Here is a 20,289-nt window from a genome sequence, read left to right on the forward strand (position 1 = left end):
CATGGGACTGGGGCCCACCTGCTGCTTCGGCAGCCAGCATCACCTTCTGACACAGCCAAGAAAGGCAGAAAGCGAGTGTCCTGTTTGTCTCAGAAATAGGACGAGCATGTCACCAAGGCCTCACCCGGGAAAAGCTGGGACATGGAAGGGAGAGACATACCCTTTCCTTGTGCTACTCACCTCAGGGTTTGGAGGAGCTACACGCGGTGCTAACGTGCTGCAGAGCCACGGGAGCAGTGGGTGACTGTACTGGGTGACCCAGGACGGGGGGCCCTGGCTAAGGTGGCGGGGTGGGCAGGGATGGGGCCAGAGGTGGGCCAGACTCCACCAGCCAGTTTGGACACGTGGAAGGGCTAGTGAGGTATAGGGACCAACTGGGTGGGGGGAGGTCTGAGGGCAGAGAGCGGGCAAGGCACTCTGATGGAGGGCAGGCAGACTCCAAAGACTTTGGAGCACAGCTCCCCAAGGTTGCTTGTGACTCTTGTGGGTTTGCAGAACCTTCAACCTTGCTGCTGGTGGGCTTTTCCTGTGGGGTCATTGTGAAGCAGAAAGCTCTTCTGGAGCACATTCCTTGACCCTTGGCACTGCTTGTGCCCCAGGTGTGGGCTCCTCTCTGTGTGGACGGCTGCTCTGTGGAGGCCTGTGGGGGTCACAGGCAGCTAGAAGCTGGCATCATCCGGGTCCTGGGCAGAGGCCAGACTTGCCTCTGGTCACCAGGCTTGGCTGAGCAGATGGCGTTCTCTGTGGTACAGTTTCTGGGGAGGGAGGCTCAGTGCAGGGTGAAATGAACCCAGGGTCCTCTGACCTTGTACGTTTGGCCCCGGGCTGTGACTCTGAGGAAGTCATCCACCTCTGGACTCTCGGGTCTAAAATACACACAGTGGGGTTGAGACATGATTTTGCTGATCCTTCCTTGGAACTTTGTATCAGAAAGAAAGAAAAAGAGAGAACAGGAGAGAGAGAGACAGAAGAAGAAAGGAAGGAAGGAAAGGAAGGAAGGAAGGAAGGAAGGCAGGCAGGCAGACAGGCAGGCAAACCAACACAGATGTAGCCAGCTGATCACCAGAGCAGTGCCTATTTATGAGGCTAATTAAGAGAACATTTCTGTCTGAAAACTGCCTTGATGTTTTCTGTAAGCATGAAAGTGTGAGTCAGGGTCAGAACTATCTCTGAGAGAGGGAGATGGTGCAGGAATGTTAGATGTAAATTGTGCTGTTTATCTTGTATGTTCAGTAGAATCCCCACTGACCGATTAGGCTTGTCCTGTTGCTTTTGGAGAAGGTACAAAAGATCTGGTTGAGTTAAATGTAGTTCCTGCTAGATTTTGATTGTGTAAGGCTTGGATATCTGACCTGTCTTCACACTTGTAAAGAATTAAGGATTTTGGGTAAATCACAATGAACACAGCCTAGGATTTTGACACAAGGCAGGACTTAATGCAACATAACCGAGCTTTCATTCTCTTGTTCTCTGGGCTGGCAAAGTCACGTTACCTCCCTGGGCCTCGGTTTCCTCATCCATGAAGACACTTGACCTAATGGAAAACCCATCTCATGGTAATATAAACTTTTTCTTGTGTAGTTGGAACGCATGGTTTCAGGCAAGGCTTGATCTAGCAGCTTGGCCTTGTTATCGTGGGTCCAATTTCTTTTTCACAACCCTCTCTTCTATTATATCAGCTTCATCTCAAGGCTGGGTTAGTAAGAATATTCTGATTGTGTATATTTCTGCTTTGGCAGTAGAGGATTTATATTTGGTTCTCCTAGTAGTCCTGTCTTAAAGAACAGTCTTGAGAAAATAAATTGATAAGGTTGGACCTAAACAAAACAGCAAATTACTATGATAAAGTGAGACTAGCAAGAGGTCTCTGACAACCACTGCCATCTGAAGGACACATTGATGATGTATTGAGAGCAAGCTTCTTTACCAGGCTGCCTGGGAATTGCATGCCTGCCTGTAGAGCCAGTATCCAGCCTCCCCATAGAAGCAGAATTAGAGACCTTGGTAATCGACCAGCCTCGATGATGAGTCCAGGTTGTAGTAATCGTTAGGTAAAAATGAAATGCGTCATTAAACCAAAGGTGGCCTTGTATGTGGGTTAAGATCCTGACACCTCAAGGTCATGGGTTTATCAGAGTCGGAGGGAAGCTGGTAAAACAGGAAGTCATCGCATGTCGCCCACCCATGTCTCCACTCTGCAAGCTGTCTGGGGGATTTGTATGTATGGACCCCAGGGTGACCACGCTGCTTCCCACTTCCAGTGGGCTTGGGTTATCTGCCAGAGGTCTGGGGTTTGGTGGGTGTAAACATTTCTGCAGACATTTCCAGCCCAGCCCCTATCTCCCTGTGTGTTTCCTTCAGCTCCTGCATGCGGAGGGATACTCAGGGCGATCATTGCTTAAGGAAAGCCCTGTTTTGAAAGTGAAATTCATTTCCTTGCCTTTCTTTTCTAGATGAGGGGCTATTTATTGGTGGTGTATGTGTGGGGAGTAATTGGTTTCAGTGTTGACACGGATGACACTGTTAAGGATCCCTGTCTGATACTCAGTTTGGGGGCCCATGCCTGGCAATTTTGGTTCCTTTCAGCTTCTGCTGATATATTATTTTCGAGAGTCTCTTCTAGAAATCTTAAAAAATCCAAACTCACCTTTGACTTTTGTCATAGAGGCTGGTGTGTCATATATACAGAAACCCCCTGGGTATGTGGTACTGTGAATTGGTGACTTCCAGGAGAAGTATTGCCTCAGGGACTCCCTCCCTACCAAAAGCAAGTGAGGAAGCAAGCCAGGATGAATTGGAGGGGCCGGGTCTGGGGGCAGCTCTGAGGAGGAGGTGGAAGACCCCCTCCAGGTCCCCCAAGACAGATTCCTGTCTTCTGGGAAACCCATGACTGGGGAGGGTGCGGGCCCAGGGAATGTGTAGGAAGGGGTTTCAGAGTAGTTTAGAGGGACTTTGTGATCCAAAGCACCCAAGCCACTCTGCAGCCACCACCCCTGGGCCAGGGTCCTGCTGAGGTATAAGTGGTGCTAGGAGCCCCTTGACCTGCCCCAGGCCCCTGCCTCCCTCTGGGTTAGTGAGCTTTGTCTCTGAAAATGCCGCATCCTAGGAGGGCACCCAGACTCTCATGCTCTGGTGTGAGGTGCGCTGCCAGCTCCGAAAGAAAATCTGCTGGGGGCTGCAGAGGTGGCCTTGGTGGGGGTTCTGGAATCAGGGAGTGAGACCTTTCCTCTGTGCTGGGTGCTATGAATGCAGACCTGGGTCTGGGGTCCCCCCTCTGAGGGGCTCAACGTAGGCGCTAAACAAGTACCTGGTATGTTCCTTCTTGGGGCGCTGGGGGATGGATGGGAGAGAGAGTGGGGCTGGCCCCAGGGCAGCAGGAGTTGAATGGCTTTATGAGAAGAGTTGGCATGTATTTCTCACTGAGTACCTGCTGGTACCTCATGTCAGCCTCATGGCAATCCTGTGATGGAGGTTTATGGGAGACTCTTATTATCCCCATTTCACAGCAGAGGACACTGAGGCTCAGGATCACTGAGCTATTGAGTCCTGCACCAGCACTCATCCCCAGTTCCCCTGAGTTGGCCTCTGTCTTGATTTCCTCCCAGGGAGGGCTGACTATTGTCCTGAAGGCCAAGGAGGGACTGAGGGAGCTTTAGGATCCCGTGAGACCTGCTCTGTTTCTTTTTCCTTTTCAGATTTTATTTTTTTTATTTATGAGAGAGAGAGAGCGTGTGCCCAAGCAGCGAGGAGCAGCAGAGGGAGAGGGAGAAGCAGGCTCCTCACTGAGCAGGGAAGCCAGACGGATGTGGATGTGGGGGGATCCCAGGACCCCGGGATCATGACCTGAGCTGAACGCAGACACCTAACTGATTGAGCCACCCAGGTGTCCCCCCTCCCTCCCGCCTTCTCTGTGTCTGATGCAGGGCCCGAGTCTCAGAGCAGTGGGGGGAATGTGCTGTGGTCACAGCTCCTAAGCAGAGGCAGGATCTGAAGTTGGGCCTCGGACTCAGAAGCCTGGCTGTCTCCCTGTCTCCTGCCAGCTCTGGCTGGGATGCTGTGCGGCCCTGTGCTCTGCCACCTCGGTAGCCATCATCTCTGATGCTTCCCCCGGCACCGCCAGCGCGGCCCACATTTCCCCTCACCCCTTCCTGTTCTCACCACGTCTTCTTCCTCCCTTTGTTGGCCGGGCCCAGCCACAGAGAGGTGAGGAATGAGAACAAGCACAGGTGCATCCGAATTCTCAGTGGCCACTTCCCCAACAAGTCAGACTCAAAAGGACAGCACTAAAAGCATGGCTTGCACACTTCTGTCATCTCGACACTGTTTTCTTTCCTTCCTTCCTTCCTTCCTTTCTTTCTTTTTCTTTCTTTTTAAAGCAAACAAGCATGGAATATATTAAGCGTTATTGTTGCTTCAGCTGTCACTTCATAGTGAGAAAAGTGATTGTTTCAATTAAAATGGGTTTTGGACATGGTTCTTTGAATGAGTAAATTGTAGAATATAGCACCAGTTGTGAGACGGTGGATTTAGGCTCTTAAAGAGGATTGACAATAAGTGGTCTGGAATAGTTCTGGTGGTTCTCCGGGAATCTTGATGCAGATTGGGTCTGCCAGATTTAACTGGTTCTCACTGCTTCTCCTGGATCAGTTGACTCTGACCAGCTCAATGACTTTCAAGGAATGTACATTTGCTTTATCTGGAACCTGAAGGAGAGAGGGAGACAGACACACAGAGAGAGAGACATGATGATGTCCAGATCCTGGCTTCTGGGCAACCCCGCCCTTCTCTGATGGCCTTAAGACCCGGGAGGAGCCATTGAGGAGGAGGGCCACCCTGGGTGCTGCCAGACATCCCCCTATCCCTGCCGGTCAGCGTCTCAGGCTCAGACATACTCTCTTAGCCTAAAAGGACTCCCTGTTTTAAATATGTTAATAGAACAAATCCTTCTGCTTCCTCTTCTTCTGCCCACGTGGGGCTTTTCTAAGTTCTTTATGCCCCTGAGGAGAGAAGCCATTCTCTGATCACCCAGAAGGATGAAGCCCCTGCCTATCATGTTTCCCTGTCTTCTACTATCCACTATTTCCAACTGTTAACCTGTGTGGACCTAACTCAAGTCTTTTGGATTAAATTTTTATTATAAAATATTCGACATACAAAAAGGTAACAAGAATTATGTGCTGAACACCTGTGTGCCCACAACCCACTTAAAGTAGAGAATACTACTATGTCAGTTATCACCTTCTGTGTAACCAATTATGCCAAAACTCAGTGGCATACCTCATTATTACCTCACACATGGAGTCCGTGGGTCAGAATCTGGGAGCAGCTTGGCTGGATGATTCTTTCTCAGGGTCCAAATGTGGGTGAGGGCCATAGTCATCTGAAGGCTTGACTGGGGCTGGAGGATCCACGTCCGAGATGACTTCATGTGGCTATGGGCGGGAGACCACCGTTCTTTTGCATGGAGCCTCTCCACACTGCTGCTTGAGTGTCCTCATAACATGGCGGCAGCTTCCCGCAGAGTGAGTGATCCAAAAGAGAGTCTTGAGAACACTGCAGTGCCTTTTATGATCTAGTCTCCTTAGCCACACATCGTCACCTCTGCCTTATTCTGTTCACTAGACCCATGTTACTAAGCCCAGCCCGCATTCAAGGAGAGGGGAATTAGGCTCCACCTTTTGAAGGGAGAGGAAAAGAATCAGTGGACGTATTTTAAACCATCATCATTAACCAGTATAGCTGGAGCCCCTCCCTGATTGCATCCCCCCGTTTCCCACGCAGAGGTGACTACTATTAGAGTTTAGTGCGTGTTTTAATTTTCTGTGTTAGTCAATATACCTGTGATTTCTGCATGTCTCTGAGCATTGTGTAAATGATATCAAATTGTATTTTTTTCTTTCTATAGCTTGCCTTTGTTTTGCCTCACTTTATATCTGCCCTTTGCGTCCATGTGAAAATGTGTAGCTGTCCTTTATACCTTTTTGCTGCTGTGTGGCATTCCATTGTATCTGTTCTTCATTGGCGGGTGTTTAGATGGTTTCCAATTTCTTGCTGCTACAAACAAGGCTGTTATGAATACTCATGTGTGTGTCTCTGTGTGACCATGAGCTAGATTTGACTAGAATACTTAGCAAGGATTGGAATTGCTGTGGGATAAATGTATGAATCTTTACATTTTCTAGAAGCAGCCGAGTTATTTTCCCAAGTGGGTCTGCTAATGAATGTTTCCACCAGTGGCGTAGGGGTTCCCCTTCCCCTTTTTTCCCTGATACCACTTGGCATTGTCAGATGTTTTTAATTTTTGTTAGTCTGGGTGAAAGTGGTCTCTACGGGGGGGGGTGTCTTAATTTGCGTTTCTCTGCCTGCCAGTAAGGTTGAACATCTTCTCATGTATTTATTTTCATATATTTATGTATATTTATTTTATGTATTGATTATTCTGTGAATTACTGAGTAATTATTCAGTATAAAGTATAATTATTCAGCAAAAGGTTCATACCTTTTGCTTCTTGTTTTGAATTTTCTTATTGATCATTTAATCCTTCATCTGATTTATATATTATAAATATCTTTACCCATTTTTTCCTCCCAGCAAAATTTCTTGGGCCACACTGCCAGGATTAAGTCCCAGCTTCCTTATTTTTTTTTAAAGATTTTATTGATTTATTTTTAGAGAGAGAGCACACCAGCAGGGGGAGGGGCAGAGGGAGAGGGACAAGCAGACTCCCCGCTGGGATCATGACCTGAGCCGAAGGCAGACGTTTAACCACCTGAGCCACCCAGGTGCCCCCACCTCCAGAACTTCTTGTGTGGCCCCAGGCATACCACTTGATAACTTTTGTGTGCCTCAGTTTCCTCATCTGTAAAATGGGGGTGACAACAACCTCGTTACCTCACAGCACTGCTGTGAGGATTAAAAAGTGCACCTCTGTGAAATACTGCCTGTCACAGTAAGCGTGACATGGGCCAGAAAGACCCGGATGTGCCCTGCATAGTCATATCAGACTGCACACATGCATTAGCACTTTGCCCGGAGCTTTCTTGAGCACCGTGTCCTCATTTGATAAGATTGGCAGGCACTGCTTCTCTCTGGCTCTCGGCTGTCTGGATGACCCTCCCTTCTGCATCTCTGAGCTGCCTGAAGAGAACATGAAATCCCCGCCTCCCTCCAGGGGACGCAGGGGGAATTGGAAGGCAGCAGACTACTCGCAGCAAAAATAGAAACCTCATTTGCCTGGGAGAGAATAATAATGAGGTGAGCCTGGCAGATGCAGGCTTGGAAGCCTCCTCTGGACCCTCCCCTCCATCCCTGGGGTCGGCGCAGACCTGCCTGAGCCCGCCCCACCAGCCCTCCCTTTGCCCTTCACCCTTGCCTCTTAAGACACCACTTCTGGCCGTAACGGGGACAGTCCTGGTACCACATTCTGATTTTCATCCCTCAGCGTTGCACTGTCCTCTCGTTCCCCAGAGCCAGGCGAGAACTCCAAACAAACACAAGACTGGTTTAATATCGAGAATCATCAGAGAAATATGTCAGATGTTACAGTGTAAACACCTCGGCTAAGAAGAGCCCTGGGAGCCGTGATTCTGTCCACGGAGCGCTCAAGGACAGATCTATTGAGATTACAGCGCGGCTGGATCAGGGCACCTTTAGTTTCAACCCCAACATTAATAAATTAGCGCAACATTGCTGTAAGGAACTCTCGGGTTCATTTGGTAGAGCCTCAGATGATTTTACATAAAAGCAAATGCAGAAAAAGTAAGTTGGCGATAGTGGACGTTAGAGCCAGTTTGGGTTCAGAGCAAATTTTTAGGTTTTGAAATGGATCGAAATGATCCATGTCTCTACCCCCAAATCTGCCATCAGTGAGGCCTCATAGGCCCCACGGACAGGAAACAAATAATCACCTTGAAAGAATAGTCCCCCTTCAGGAAACTAATCGGGGATAAATAGTCTCTGCATTGGAATCTGGAACAGGGAGTGAGGGTCTTCCCCAACCAAGGAATCTGGTGGTAGAATGTGACGCATCCTACGTGGCTGGTCACCTCCAGACTTTGAAAGATAAGCTTCCAAGAATGGAGAGTTTTGACCATTTCATTGGTAGCGATTTGTGTGTTTCTCTTAAATAATGATGTATTTTTGATAGCGTTTTTAGAAGTTCCCTTCTCAAATGAAACAGTTGTTTTTGAAACTTTGAGACCTTTGAAGATGGATTTTTAAATCCAGTTTGTTCCCAAAACATTTGCTCAAATGAGAGTCTCAAGGTTTGAGCTCTTTATTCTAAAGATGCAGCTTTCTTCCAAGAAGGAGAAGAATAATACGTACTGGTGTTTATAAATAGAGTTATTAGCGTTTGAAGACTTTACCTTGCAGCTAGCTAGGGGACGGAGTTATTCAGAATTTTAAGATTTTTACTTGTAAACAGCCCATTGGTGTCCACTCAAGCTGGAAGGTCCCCCAGCTTTCCCATCACTGCTCCCCTGGCTCCTTCCCCCATAACCTGGGCTGCATCCTTTCTGCTTATCTGGCTCTGAGGACCTGGAGCCCCTCTCTGAGCCCAACCCCTGTTTCCCCACTATAATTGGTCTGTGGCCAGTACTCGAATGGTTCCTAAGGGCCCTCTTACTTTCCCTTGGAATGACTCTGCTGTGCCCAATTGAGCACTGTCCCGGTGAGTCCTTCCCATCAGGAAACAGCAGAACCCCTGCCCCAGCCCCACTGTAAACCTGGGGAGCATCCACACCCCCACAAAATCCTACCGTGTGGTTCTAGCCATACCTGTGGGGACGCTGGGCTACTCATGCTGCATCCCCCTTGGGCAGCTTTGCGGAGCTGTAGTACCAGGTCCCAGGAGGCCTTTTCCTGCGGCAGCTTCTCTGCCAGATGCTGACCTCTGCCGGCTGCCTGTTCCCCTCTGGGAGGCAGCCCAGTGCAGATGAGCTCCATGGCCCCCTGGGCTGGCCCATGAAGGCCACGGGAGTGTGAACTCCTCTTCCAAGCTCTCCATCACGCAGAGGTACTGACAGCCCCGTGAGTGCCTGGCTTTCGGTGCCAGCTGCAGCCACCAGGCTGGTACTGGAAAGAACCACACCCGAGCTGGCTACAGGGTGCAGCTGATGCGCCCTGCCTTTGATGCAGCCTGACCTTTCTCCCCCATCATTCTGGCCGTGGTGCTCTGCGCAGACCCTTCCTAGCCCTATCCCAGTCCCTCTGCTCAACGTGGCCAGAGTCTTCTAGCGACAAGCATGTCACTGAATCTGGGTCATTATTGCTCATCAAATTCTACTTATTGTATGATCCAACCACAGCCCCAAACCCATGTGCCCAGGGCCCAGCCTCTTATAAAGCACAGGGTTGCCTGTTTGGTTCCAGGAAACATGCTTCCGCCGTGCAGGTCCCCAGCCACTTGGTTAGCCCGTGAGATCAGCCTTCTGGCCTCCAGGCACACTTCCTGCCTCGGCCCTGGACACGTCCACCTCTGTCCGCTTCTGTGCCAGGCTTCCTCCCAGGGCAGCTTCCAGGCCTGGGAGCCCATCTGACTGTGAGTGTTGCCTTCACTTTGCCCAGAAAAAGTGCTTATAAAGTCTGGTTGTGACCTGCGTGTCCCCTGGCCCAGCGCTGTCCGTGCTGCAGGGCCCGTCTGTCCGGCTCTGGGTAGAGGCTTGCTTGAGCTGCTCTCTCAGGGCCCGTGGAAGTTCTCTTCGCCTCAGGGGCTTCCTGCCTCGGGCCCCCCCCCAACCATGTGGGCCGCTAGTGGGCCCCCGAGGATGGCTTGTGGAATTGGGGCCTCCCACCGCCTCCCCTGGCCTAATATCAAAGGTGAGCAGCAGATTTATGAACCGTCCACTCGAAGCCGTGTTTCGGATTTCTCTTTGCCTCCCAAGAGCCTTTCAAAGGCTCTGTGTGATCAGAGTTCCAATTGATTGCCAGAGATGTGCATGTTGAATAACAGAATCGACAGTGGCAGTTATGGTGGGCATCCTGTGAGAAAGTTAATTAATCCTGACACCGAGTACCAACCACCTGCCTTGGCAACAGTAGTCGTAGGAGAGCCGAGTCACGTGGTATCTTCAAGTCAGGCAGCTGGGGGGCTGTTTATTGGCAGTGTTTTCTGTGCCTGAATTCTGCTGTGGATTCAGTGCCCCAGGTGAGGGCCCGCCTTCTCTTCTATACTGGTTCCAAGGGCCTGGGGTCTCTGGACCCCGGAGAATCCAGTCGTCAGCATACGGACAGAAGGAGCCTTCGTGGAATCTCCCAGGTTCCTATGGCTTTGTATTTCCCGCCTCCCCTGGGAAGCTGGAATACAGGACAAGCCACCCTCCTGCTCCCCCAAATAACTTGTGGGTGGGCCAGCAACTTGGAAAGTGGAGTGTTTACATCTTATGGGGAGACCTGTGGACTCCATTGCCAGCCTGGGGCTTGATAAGGATGAGGAGATTACTCCAAAAGTGGCTGTGCATTACCAGAAGAAGGCTCTGGGATTTCTGTCCGATCACAAGTGGCCAAGAGAAACAGGGGAAGGGACCTGGCGGTCCTCGATGCCTCCAGAGAGGGTAGAAAGAGGATGGGGACATGTGTTTGGTAGAAGTAGGAACGGCCAGGCCGTACACGGCCGAGAAGAGAAGCCTGCGTTGTTCCGAAGTGTCGGTGATTCTCTGTGTTCATTCTGGCTGCTGGAACAGGAGCAGTAGCTCTCCCTGGGTATCCCTGGCCAGGTGGGGGACTCAGGGCCAGCAGGGACCAGCTGACCCCCAAGGGCCTTCCCAGGGTTCTGCGCTCATGACTTTGTTGGTTTTTTGAAGGTGAACCGTCTGTCCAGAGGCACAGTTCACTAAGAATAACACAACCCTGCTTTTGCCAATGCAAGCGAGGGGCCCCGAGAGGGTGGGGAGAGGGCACTGCTGCGTGGCCAAGAAAATTCATATTTTTCTTTGGAGGAAATGGAAAGTGGTGCTAGGTCCAAGTGGTAGGTGACCTTGCTATTGAGTTAAAATGCTGCTGGGGAAATTAGAGAAGACAAACATGAAAAGAACGCTAATGAGTAGTTAGTGGTGGACCAGAGCCCTGATTCCTCCACCATCCACAAGGGGTACTTGTGTGATGCCTATAAATAGACGCTTAAAAACCGATTCTAAATTGAGTTAAGATGTGGGCCTGTTTCCTCCTATGGAAAAGCGTTATGTAAAGTGCACAGCTCTGCCCTTTTTTCCAAGGCAGCTTGAGGATTCTGTGCCTTTGTGGGGAATCTGTGTGGAGCTTCTGGGGGATACTCAGGCTACAGATGAATGAGACTCTTGTCCTTTTGAGAGACTCGCAGGCTGAGGGCAGGCAGAGGAAGAACTGTGGCTCCTTCCTCCAGGTAGAGCAACGGGGTAGGCCTCACCGCCAAGGCCGGAAAGCCCAGCTGAGCCCGCAGACTAGCTCTGAGTTTCCCCGAGGTGCTTCTGGGCTGGGAGGAAATGGGTGGGCACGTGGTCGTTTCCATAGGCCCACTGTGGCTCTGGGCAATGCAGGTGGCTGTGGACCTGAGAAGGGGAGGTGAGAACATGGGGGACATGTGGGGAGAATTCTAGCCTGTGTTGGTAGTCCAAGGCTTCTGGGCTTTTCCCTGCAGTCCTCCTGGTCAAAATTGCCCAGAGCTGGAGTAGGGGATTCTGGAAGAGGGCAGAGGTCTTTCTCACGGACCTGCTTGAGTTCACAGAGCCAACTTGTAACAGAGTAAGGAATTGAGGCCCTGTCTTAGGACCACTAGGGAAGTGTTCTTGCCTCTGGACGTAGCATTTAGTGTGTGCACCGACCCTGACATCACTTCTTTTTGGAGGTCCTGGGATGGTGGGGTTTGGGGGTAAAGAAGGAAATACTGTTTGATGCTAATGGGCTCCCAGGCAGTGTTTTGGGGGATTTGTGGCATTCACCTTCCCAGCCACCTTTGAGATTGATCTTACTGTCCATGCTTTACATGTGATGAAACGGGCCGACGGTGTAAAGGCATTGGAAAGGCAACAGAAGCACCGTACCTTTGGAAGAAATTGAACAACTGTGTGGATGCTGAGTTCCCCCTGAGCAGAGGCAAGCAGATTACAGATATACAAATGGCTTGGTCAGAATGAAAGCATCTTCAGCCTTCTAAGGGAGAGCCAATCCTTTTTTTAAATATCTGGACTAGAGGCTTCTGCAGTGGGCCAGTTTGGGGTGGCAGGGAACTCCCCCAAATTCCCTGATTAAAACCCACGGTTAGAAATGTCTGTCTAGGGAAATGAGAGTGACTCTCCTGAAAAGAAAGTCAACACTGGGTCCAGGTTAGACTTTTGTGATAAAGTAGAAGCCTCTGTCTGCCTGTGCCAAGAGCCAAGACCCTATTACCTTCCCCCCAAGCATGATGTCATCCCTGTGACTTCAGACCCTGGGACCAGACTGAAGGTGAGCTGTCCAGCCAGCACAGCTATTCATGAAATGCTCTTAGACGTTCTGTTCCCAGCAGTTGAGGCCCCGGGGAGGAGGCTGCCATTGGTGTGGTTTTGAAAGGAACAAAGGCATTCCTTTATAATGCCTTGTGTCTTTAGCTAAATTGGAGGGAGAAGAGGATTTTCTTTTTTTAATTTAAATTCCAGTATAGTTAGCATACTGTTTTATGTTGGGAAAAAGAGGAATTCGGATGTGATGTTTCAGACCAAGAAATCCCACTCCTCTTGCACCACCCCAGGCTTCCCGCTCTCTGACCATCTGCTGCCCCCACCTTGAATTCCTGATCCAACCCAGGGCCTCACCTTGAGCCATGGAACATAGAATATATCAGACTTCCTCTTCAGCTTTCATCTGCAAAGCTTTCGCTGTCCAAGAGGAGTGTGAAACCCGATGGCCTCTTTTCTGTTCTCTTGCCCAAGAGGAAGGGTGAGGGCTGTGAACTTGGGCAGAGGAAATGCACGGTGGCCCGCTTTTCTTTCTCTTTGCTTTAATCTCTCTTCACCCCCCTCCAGCCCCCACAGGCACACCCGCCTCCCTCTGAAAGTGTCTCAGAATACCGGCTCTGCACACTCGTGGGGTCAAGCTTTGTTGTGGGGAAATACATATTCATGAGGGCTTTGAGGCGATTCATTAAAATGCGGATAGTCTCTCCTTTCAGAGTGATACACAAACCATTGCTTTATTTGCCCAACACGACGTTCTTAAGGCGATAATTATGTGAGGAATGGCTAAAGAAACATTTTAATTATTTGTTTCTGGTAATTTGTGATCATCTCATTAGAATTATAATCAGGTCACTTTTACAGGTAATTCAAAACCTCTCACTCATTCAAATGTCTATACTTGAAAGGGCTCTATATGAACACCCGGTGTCTTTTCGGAAACCCAAGTAACTTCCTCTGTTTCCTTCTGTTTTATTCCAGAAAGATTTCGTCACCGGAAGGTTTTGGGGGCCATTACCAAACCACTTGTTTTCGGTAAGAAATATAAGGTCGCCTTGCATGGAGTGAGGTTTTGCTTCGGACATGTGTGAAATGGAATTGTTTTACTCGAGGGACGCTACATTTCAGGTGGATCTGGGCATTTGCCACAGTTCTTTATTTCCTGGGAAGCTGTGGATGTGTGATTCAGTGGTAGTCTGCGCACAGGGAGTGTGAGGCTGGGCCTTGATTCACAACCAAGGAGCCCGTGGCCACTGGGCTCTCTGCGGGGCACTAATGTTGCCTGGAATGGACCCTTCTTCCCGCCACCCCCAAGACAACAGCAACACCCTCCCCCAGTCCCCTCCTCACTATATTAGTGCTTCTGAAACCCATAGTTGTCACTGGATTCTGGCACCTCTTTGTGTACCTCCTACCTTGATAACAATTTATATCAAAAATAGCTAGACAAACACTATGTACAACCTTTCACTGTCAAACTTGGGCAACCTTGCGAGTCTAACTAGAAATGCACCCCCGTGACATATCAGGACACTGAGAGGAAGAATCGAACTTGGATCAGAAAGAGCCCTTCTAAGCTGCTCAGGGATGAGGGACGGCCCATGTTGATGTTGCCCTGCGGGTGAAGCTAGGGTGTCCTGATGCCACTGGCCTACGGTTGGCACTTGGCTTGCTCTTGTCGGTAGGACCTACAGCAGCAGATTTGCACAGGTCTTTGTAGCCCAGGTGCCCCCTGAGTGCCTGGCACAGGGGACACTTGTAGGAGATATGTTCTGACTGAAGATGAGTAGGTGCTCTTTCTCCTGGACCAAAGATCCCCAGTGGCTCCGTTGTGGGGACGCTGGTATAGGAGATGGGGTATGTTTGGAGAGCAGCGTGGAGAGAAGACTGTTGTTGGAGGTGAGGAAGCCAAGCCAGGAGTGGTCTCTGTGTCTTGATGCCAGAGCCGGTCTGAGCTTCTGATGGATTCCGTGGGTTTTTATCCATCTATGGGAGGGAAAACTGCTGGGCTTGGATAGGGCAGTGCCCGCGGTCAGCAATCCAGAGCGTCATATTCAGGGGAGTGTAGTGGATTGGGGACTTCCAAAGGAGAGGAAGATTTGGGGTTTCCCAGTGGGGAAGCTCTGTGCCAATTCTGAGGATAAAGATCAAAACCAGCAGGGGCAGGGTTGGGACACCAGAGCATCAGTACCTGGGTCTCAAACCACTGTCTTGCCTCTGGGGTGGCAGAAGGACACAGGGACTGCTGTTTAGGGCTACAGAAAGAGCCTTCTTTTGTAAGTCAAGGCAGGTGCATTTATTTTAATTTCTAATGCAGCCTCTGTCCTAGGCATAGGTAGCCGCGCATGAGGAGCCCTGTGTTGTGCATGGGCAGCAATTCACCTCCCATCATACTGGGGGGTGTTCTTGTCACAGATGTCCTGGATGGATTCTGCGGTGGCTTTGGGGGTCGAGAGGGGGGCACAGTCATAAGACATTTAAGAGTTAGAACAGTCAGCCCCTATCCAAGGAAGCAGAGGGTGAAATGTCGGAGGAACTGCTTGACTTGTAATACGTTTGGGCATAAGAATAAATGAGCATTTTTCTGAACTTGTCCTCGGTTGTTGGTCTTTAAAGTTTATGAATTCTGTGCTCTCAGTGAGGCCTTTTCCATCCTGAGGCCTTTGGATTTTAGACTCGTAAACATCTGTCAGCCTCAAATATAGGAGGTGCGTCACCTGCCCTCAGCTGTGACAATGCTGAAGAGTTTTTGGGGAGTCTGGGAACGGAGGAGATTTCATGTGTAACTGGCAGCAAGGATAGCTTGTAAAGAGAGAGATTCTTATGGGGAAGGGGTCTCATAAACTGCAGTGAAATTCTGTTCTTCTGGGAGCCCCAGGTCAAAGAGCCAGTGCAGTCCATCGGTCCTCTAGGAACTGTCCACCGTGAAATTGGCTTCTTGAAGTTTATCTAAATGAAATTGGGGTTGTCGTTGCCTTCTGATGGAGCTGCAGGGCAATTCTATGTGTGCCTCTAAGATATAAGGTATTTTTTTCTCCTGAGCCCAAAAAAGACCTAGTGGGATCTTAATGTGTCCTGAAATCCTATTAGAGTATCAAAATCAGCTGCAATAGACAAGCCGTCTCGCTCTCTTTCAATTGCACTCACCCATCTGAGGTGTAATGGGACTGCCATTTAAGTGAATATGCTCATCACAATTCTCTACAGCTTCCCTGCAGAAAAGCATATTTCTTCTGTGAGAGAAAAGTGGCAATGAGATGGATATTTTTAAATGTCAATTATGCTAGAATGAATCTCTGTGAAGAGAGCTGCAGAGAGAAGAGACCTGTGTTTATTTATTTTTTTCTACTGCAAATGAACCCTTCTGTAACATCAGAATACTAATACCCAGAGTTTGTGCCTGACATCTCCTCACAGAATAGCTTGGTGAATATGCTTCCACTTACTGTAAAAGTTTGGGGCTGTGTTCTCTTTTTCCCCCCCGGGAGAATGAAATCCTCGGCTTCACTATCCTATGATATCAACCCTACAGGATGTGTGACTTGTAATCACAGTGGACCCTTGAATAATGTGAGGTTAGGGGTACCGACCCTCGCATGGGTGAAAATCTGCATATAACTTTTGACTCCCTAGAAACTTAACTACTAATCACCCACTGTTGACTGGAAGCCTTACTGATAACATAAACATTTGATTAATACATATTTTTATGTTATATGTGCTATGTATTGTGTTCTTATAATAAGCTAGATAAAAGATAATGTTTTTAAGAATATCATAAGGAAGAAAAACTACATTTACAGTACTGTAGTGTATTTATTTTAAAAAAAATCCACATATAAGTGGACCCGCACAGTTCAAACCCATGTTGTTCAAGGGCCAACTGGATATAAATTCAACTAGTGATTTCCTGAAGAAATGGTGGGAGAATTAATAAGCTATGTTTAAATCATGGGAAGTCTCAGAAAATCTGTGAAGTTAGAAGACATTGCGTTTGTGAAAATGGTTCCCTGCTATGATGTCCACATGCTCTTGCACATAAAAGTGCTATGCAAAATCTGACCAAGAATGATTCTGAAGTATAGGATGCAAAGAAGGCAGTGAAATTCCCAGCTACTAGACCTTAAAAGAAAACACAATGCTGGAATGTTAGGGGAAGCTGGCATAAGGGTGAGGTGGTGAGATTCCTGATGGAACGTTACAGTTAAGATTGTGTGATATTTGTGTAGGGAGGATGGACAGGATAGTGAGCCTGATAACAAACTCTCACAGGCACAGGAACCCAGGAGGTGGCAGAGATATGTTACTGATCAGGTGGGAAGTGATGTAGGGCAACTGGTTGTCCACATGGGAAAAGATAAAATGAGATCCCTACCTCACATCATACACACAAGTAGATGCCAACAGAATTAACGACAATGAAGGGCAAGATATTAAAATGTAGAGAAGAGATTTTCTGTATGCCCTTGAGGTAGGACAAGATAAGACAAACACACAGCCACGGAAAAGACTGATTAATTAAACACCAATATTAGCAACTTCTTTAAGAGCAGAGACACTATATAAAGTTTAAAGCAAATTACTACCTAGAATAAGTATCTGAGATGCATTTATTGTAAGGGATTAGCATTCTGTCTGTATAAGGAACTCTTTCAAATCAATTAGGAAAAAGACAACGTAATTGAAAAAAACGAGCAAATAATATGAAGAAGAAGGAAGTGGGGATGATAATGTTGGGGAAGCCTGAAGGGTGTATTCATGGATGTTTGTTAACGTTACTCTCTACACTTAGTCCTGCACCTTTGAGAAAGTTGATAAAAGAAGAGGGTCTATGCCAGGTGACACCTCGCTGTATGCCCACACAAACCTCTCTGCTCTTGTATTATGTGTCCCCCTGGCAGGGTGATCTTGCTCCTACTTACTAGCTAATCCTCTAACTCAACTGGAACTCCTGGCTTTCGAGGCTCACCTTTTTGTAAGTGGTTCTGCATTCGTCTCATCGAATGCAGAAATGGTTAGCACTTCTTTTTTTCTTCTTCCCAGCTTTATTGAGGTATAAATGGTAAACAAACAAACAAAAAACTGCACATCATTGTATACAGTTTGGTGAGTTTGGACATACGCATACACTCATGTTACTATCACCACAATTCAGGTAATGAACTCATCACCTCCCCAAAGTTTCCTTGTGTCCCTTTGTTTTTTGTTTTGTAGTAAGAACAGCTAACCTGAGATCTACCTTCTTAAACATTTTTTTGAAGTACACAGTGCCTTACTGTTAACTGTGGGCGTTATGGTTCCTAGCGGTTCTCTAGAACTTAGTCGTCTTGCATAATTGAGACTTTCCACCTATTCAGCAGCTCCCCATTTCCCCCTCCCCTCAGCCCCTGGCAACCACCACTCTACTGTCTACTTCTGTGCCTTTGAGGACTTTAGATATGAGAGGAATCATGCAGCATTTGTCCTTCTGTGACTGCCTTACTTCACTTGGCATAATGTCTTCCATGTCCATCTGTGGTGTTGCAAATGGCAGGATTTCCTTCATTTTAAAGGCTGAATACTATTTCCTTATACATATATACCTCATTTTCTTGATCAGTTCATCTGTTGATGGACATTTGGGTTGTTTCTATATCTTGGATGAACAAGCCAGGCTTTGGCACACTGCTCTGACCTGTTGTTTCCACAGCAGTGTCTCCATGGGTCCTTTTTTTGGCTCTGTGTAGCCGATTTCTCTTCTGTGTGCTTCTCCCCATCTGGACAGACAGGGCTCATGGGCCACCCTCTTTGGGGCCTTGGTTGGACCTTTAAGCCCCATGTGAGCCTGCTCAATGCTTTCCTGCCTCGCTGCTGATCTCTCTGTGGACCTGCAAGCCCACTTGTTCTGCATCCATCACAATGTCCAGCCCAGTGCCTTGTGGATAGTGGATGTTCTGGAAGGCTGTGATCATCATGTAGTTCTGGTTTCTTAAACTTCCAGAAGCTCGTTGTCCTTATCTGTAAATGGGAACTCATGGTTTTTGGGGGTGGTTGTGAGGATGAACCACATCATGGATGGAGAGTATGTGACATGTAATAATAGCTCCCCAATATTATTGGTGTCCTTCCCGGAGAGGCACAGGGAGGTGGAGCTGGCCATTATGATTTGCTTTCAGCCTTGGTATGTGTGTCTTCAAATACTTGAAAGTGCCTGCTCCGACACCTGACTTTTTTTTTTTTTAAGTTGCACGTTAAGAGAGACAAAATTTCATCAACACCTTTTTTAAAAGATGAAAAATGTGTTAAAAAAATAGCACGATGAGCTGCTTCTACGTTGAGCCCAACATAATTAGTGTGATTAAGTTGAAGGAAGGTACCCGTTACTGTATGTAACTTGTTATTAATGATATTCAAATCTAATTAATCAGACCCAGTTCTAATTAATTACATGAGCGTGTAAGCTGGCATTCTCAAACTGTGTTCTCTGGAGTCCCATGAGATGTTCCTGAAAATAGTAATCCGCATTCAGAACAGGCTGGGGATGCACTGTGCATACTGCCCCCTCTTGGAGAGTCCCAAAGCGCCATAGTAAAGGTGTTTTGAAGTCCTGAAAGAAAATAACTTACTTAATTCTGTTTAACTCATCATTTTCCAAATTGACTTGGACCACATGTGCTTCTAGATACACCAGGGAATGCTAAAATGAGAACAATTTTTATACTGTAGCTTGTGCTTGGACTGGTTGACAAACAACATCTATGTTTATGGAACCATTCCTTAAGTCTTCCAGAGGAACCCTGCGGGGGTCTCCTCTATTGTGGCAGAGCACGAGTTTTGCTTTCATGGAGTCTGGAGCCGCCACAGATTCATCTCCTTTCTTGAACAAATCACTTAATGTCCTTGGGTCAGTCTGCAGGGAAAATGGTGGTGGCTCACCGGCCCTTCATAGTGGCTGTCAAGGTGAAAGCACTTAGAAGTTCCTGGCTCAGCTCCTGGGCCGTGGAAGGGGTCCTGTGGTTGTTACCAGCCGTGGCAGAGACCCTTATTTACAAGGAAGGCCATGTCATTGACCGGATCCTGGCCTCAGGGGTCAGGGAGGGAGCACCACCCACCTCCTGGCAAGGTCTTTCTAGGAGGTGTGAAAGCGTTGACTTTCACACATCCCTGCCTGCCCCGTGTGGTTGAAAATCTGTGTATAACTTTCGACTCCCCCAAAACTTAACTACTAATAGCCCCCTGTTGACTAGAAGCCTTACCAGTAACATAAATAGTTGATTAACACATATTCTGTATGTTCTAGGTATTACATACTGTGTTCTTACAGTAAAGTAATCTAGAGAAAAGAAGAGGTTATTAAAAAGGCCTAAAGAAGGGAAAGTACATTTATAGTACTGTACTGTGTTTATTGAAAAAAATCTGTGTATAATGGACCTATTCAGTTCAAACCCATGTTGTTCAAGGGCCAGCTGCAGTTGGACTAGCTTGACGGAGGAACCAGAGGATGAGGTCGCAGAGGTCAGGCTGTCCTGTGCAGTTGGCCACAGAGAATCCTGACAGGTCTTCAGCAGAGGGCTGACGCATAGGTGTCTGTGGAAGGCAGGTGGGAGGGCAAAGGCCCAGGCGTTGGAGGCTCCTCATACGGTTCCTGGGGAGAGACGACTTGTCTTGAATAAAAGGCTGGTAGGGTTGGTGGACAAGCTGCCAGAGCCATGTGGAGGGAGCAGGAGATGGGAGCTCAGAGGGAGAAAAGACTCCGTTTGAGGTGGAAAAAGAATGGTCCAATTCCTACTTCGTGAAGGGCCACGGAGCTTTTGAGGGGGTGGAGGGTGAGGCTGAGGGGCCTGTCCCTTAGCCAGGCTGGCTGAGGCCACGGGTGGGGGTGATCTCCGTGAGGAGTGGAGG

General features: G+C 48.3%; 1 protein-coding gene across 11 annotated transcripts in view; it reads left to right on the top strand.

Annotated features, from left to right (window-relative positions):
• APBA2 (amyloid beta precursor protein binding family A member 2) overlaps positions 1–20,289 on the top strand; it is a 232,821-nt gene that overhangs the window by 100,016 nt on the left and 112,516 nt on the right. For 9 of the 11 annotated variants that reach the window (XM_027572490.1, XM_027572488.1, XM_027572487.1 and 6 more), the window contains exon 3: positions 13,390–13,443. The exons of the other annotated variants lie outside the window; for them this stretch is intronic. The gene's annotated coding sequence lies outside the window, so the exon portion shown is untranslated. The remainder of the gene's footprint in view (positions 1–13,389; positions 13,444–20,289) is intronic. 11 annotated transcript variants of the gene reach the window in all.

The sequence above is a fragment of the Zalophus californianus genome, chromosome 6, assembly GCF_009762305.2.
Source record: "Zalophus californianus isolate mZalCal1 chromosome 6, mZalCal1.pri.v2, whole genome shotgun sequence".
NCBI classification, from domain to species: Eukaryota; Metazoa; Chordata; class Mammalia; order Carnivora; family Otariidae; genus Zalophus; species Zalophus californianus.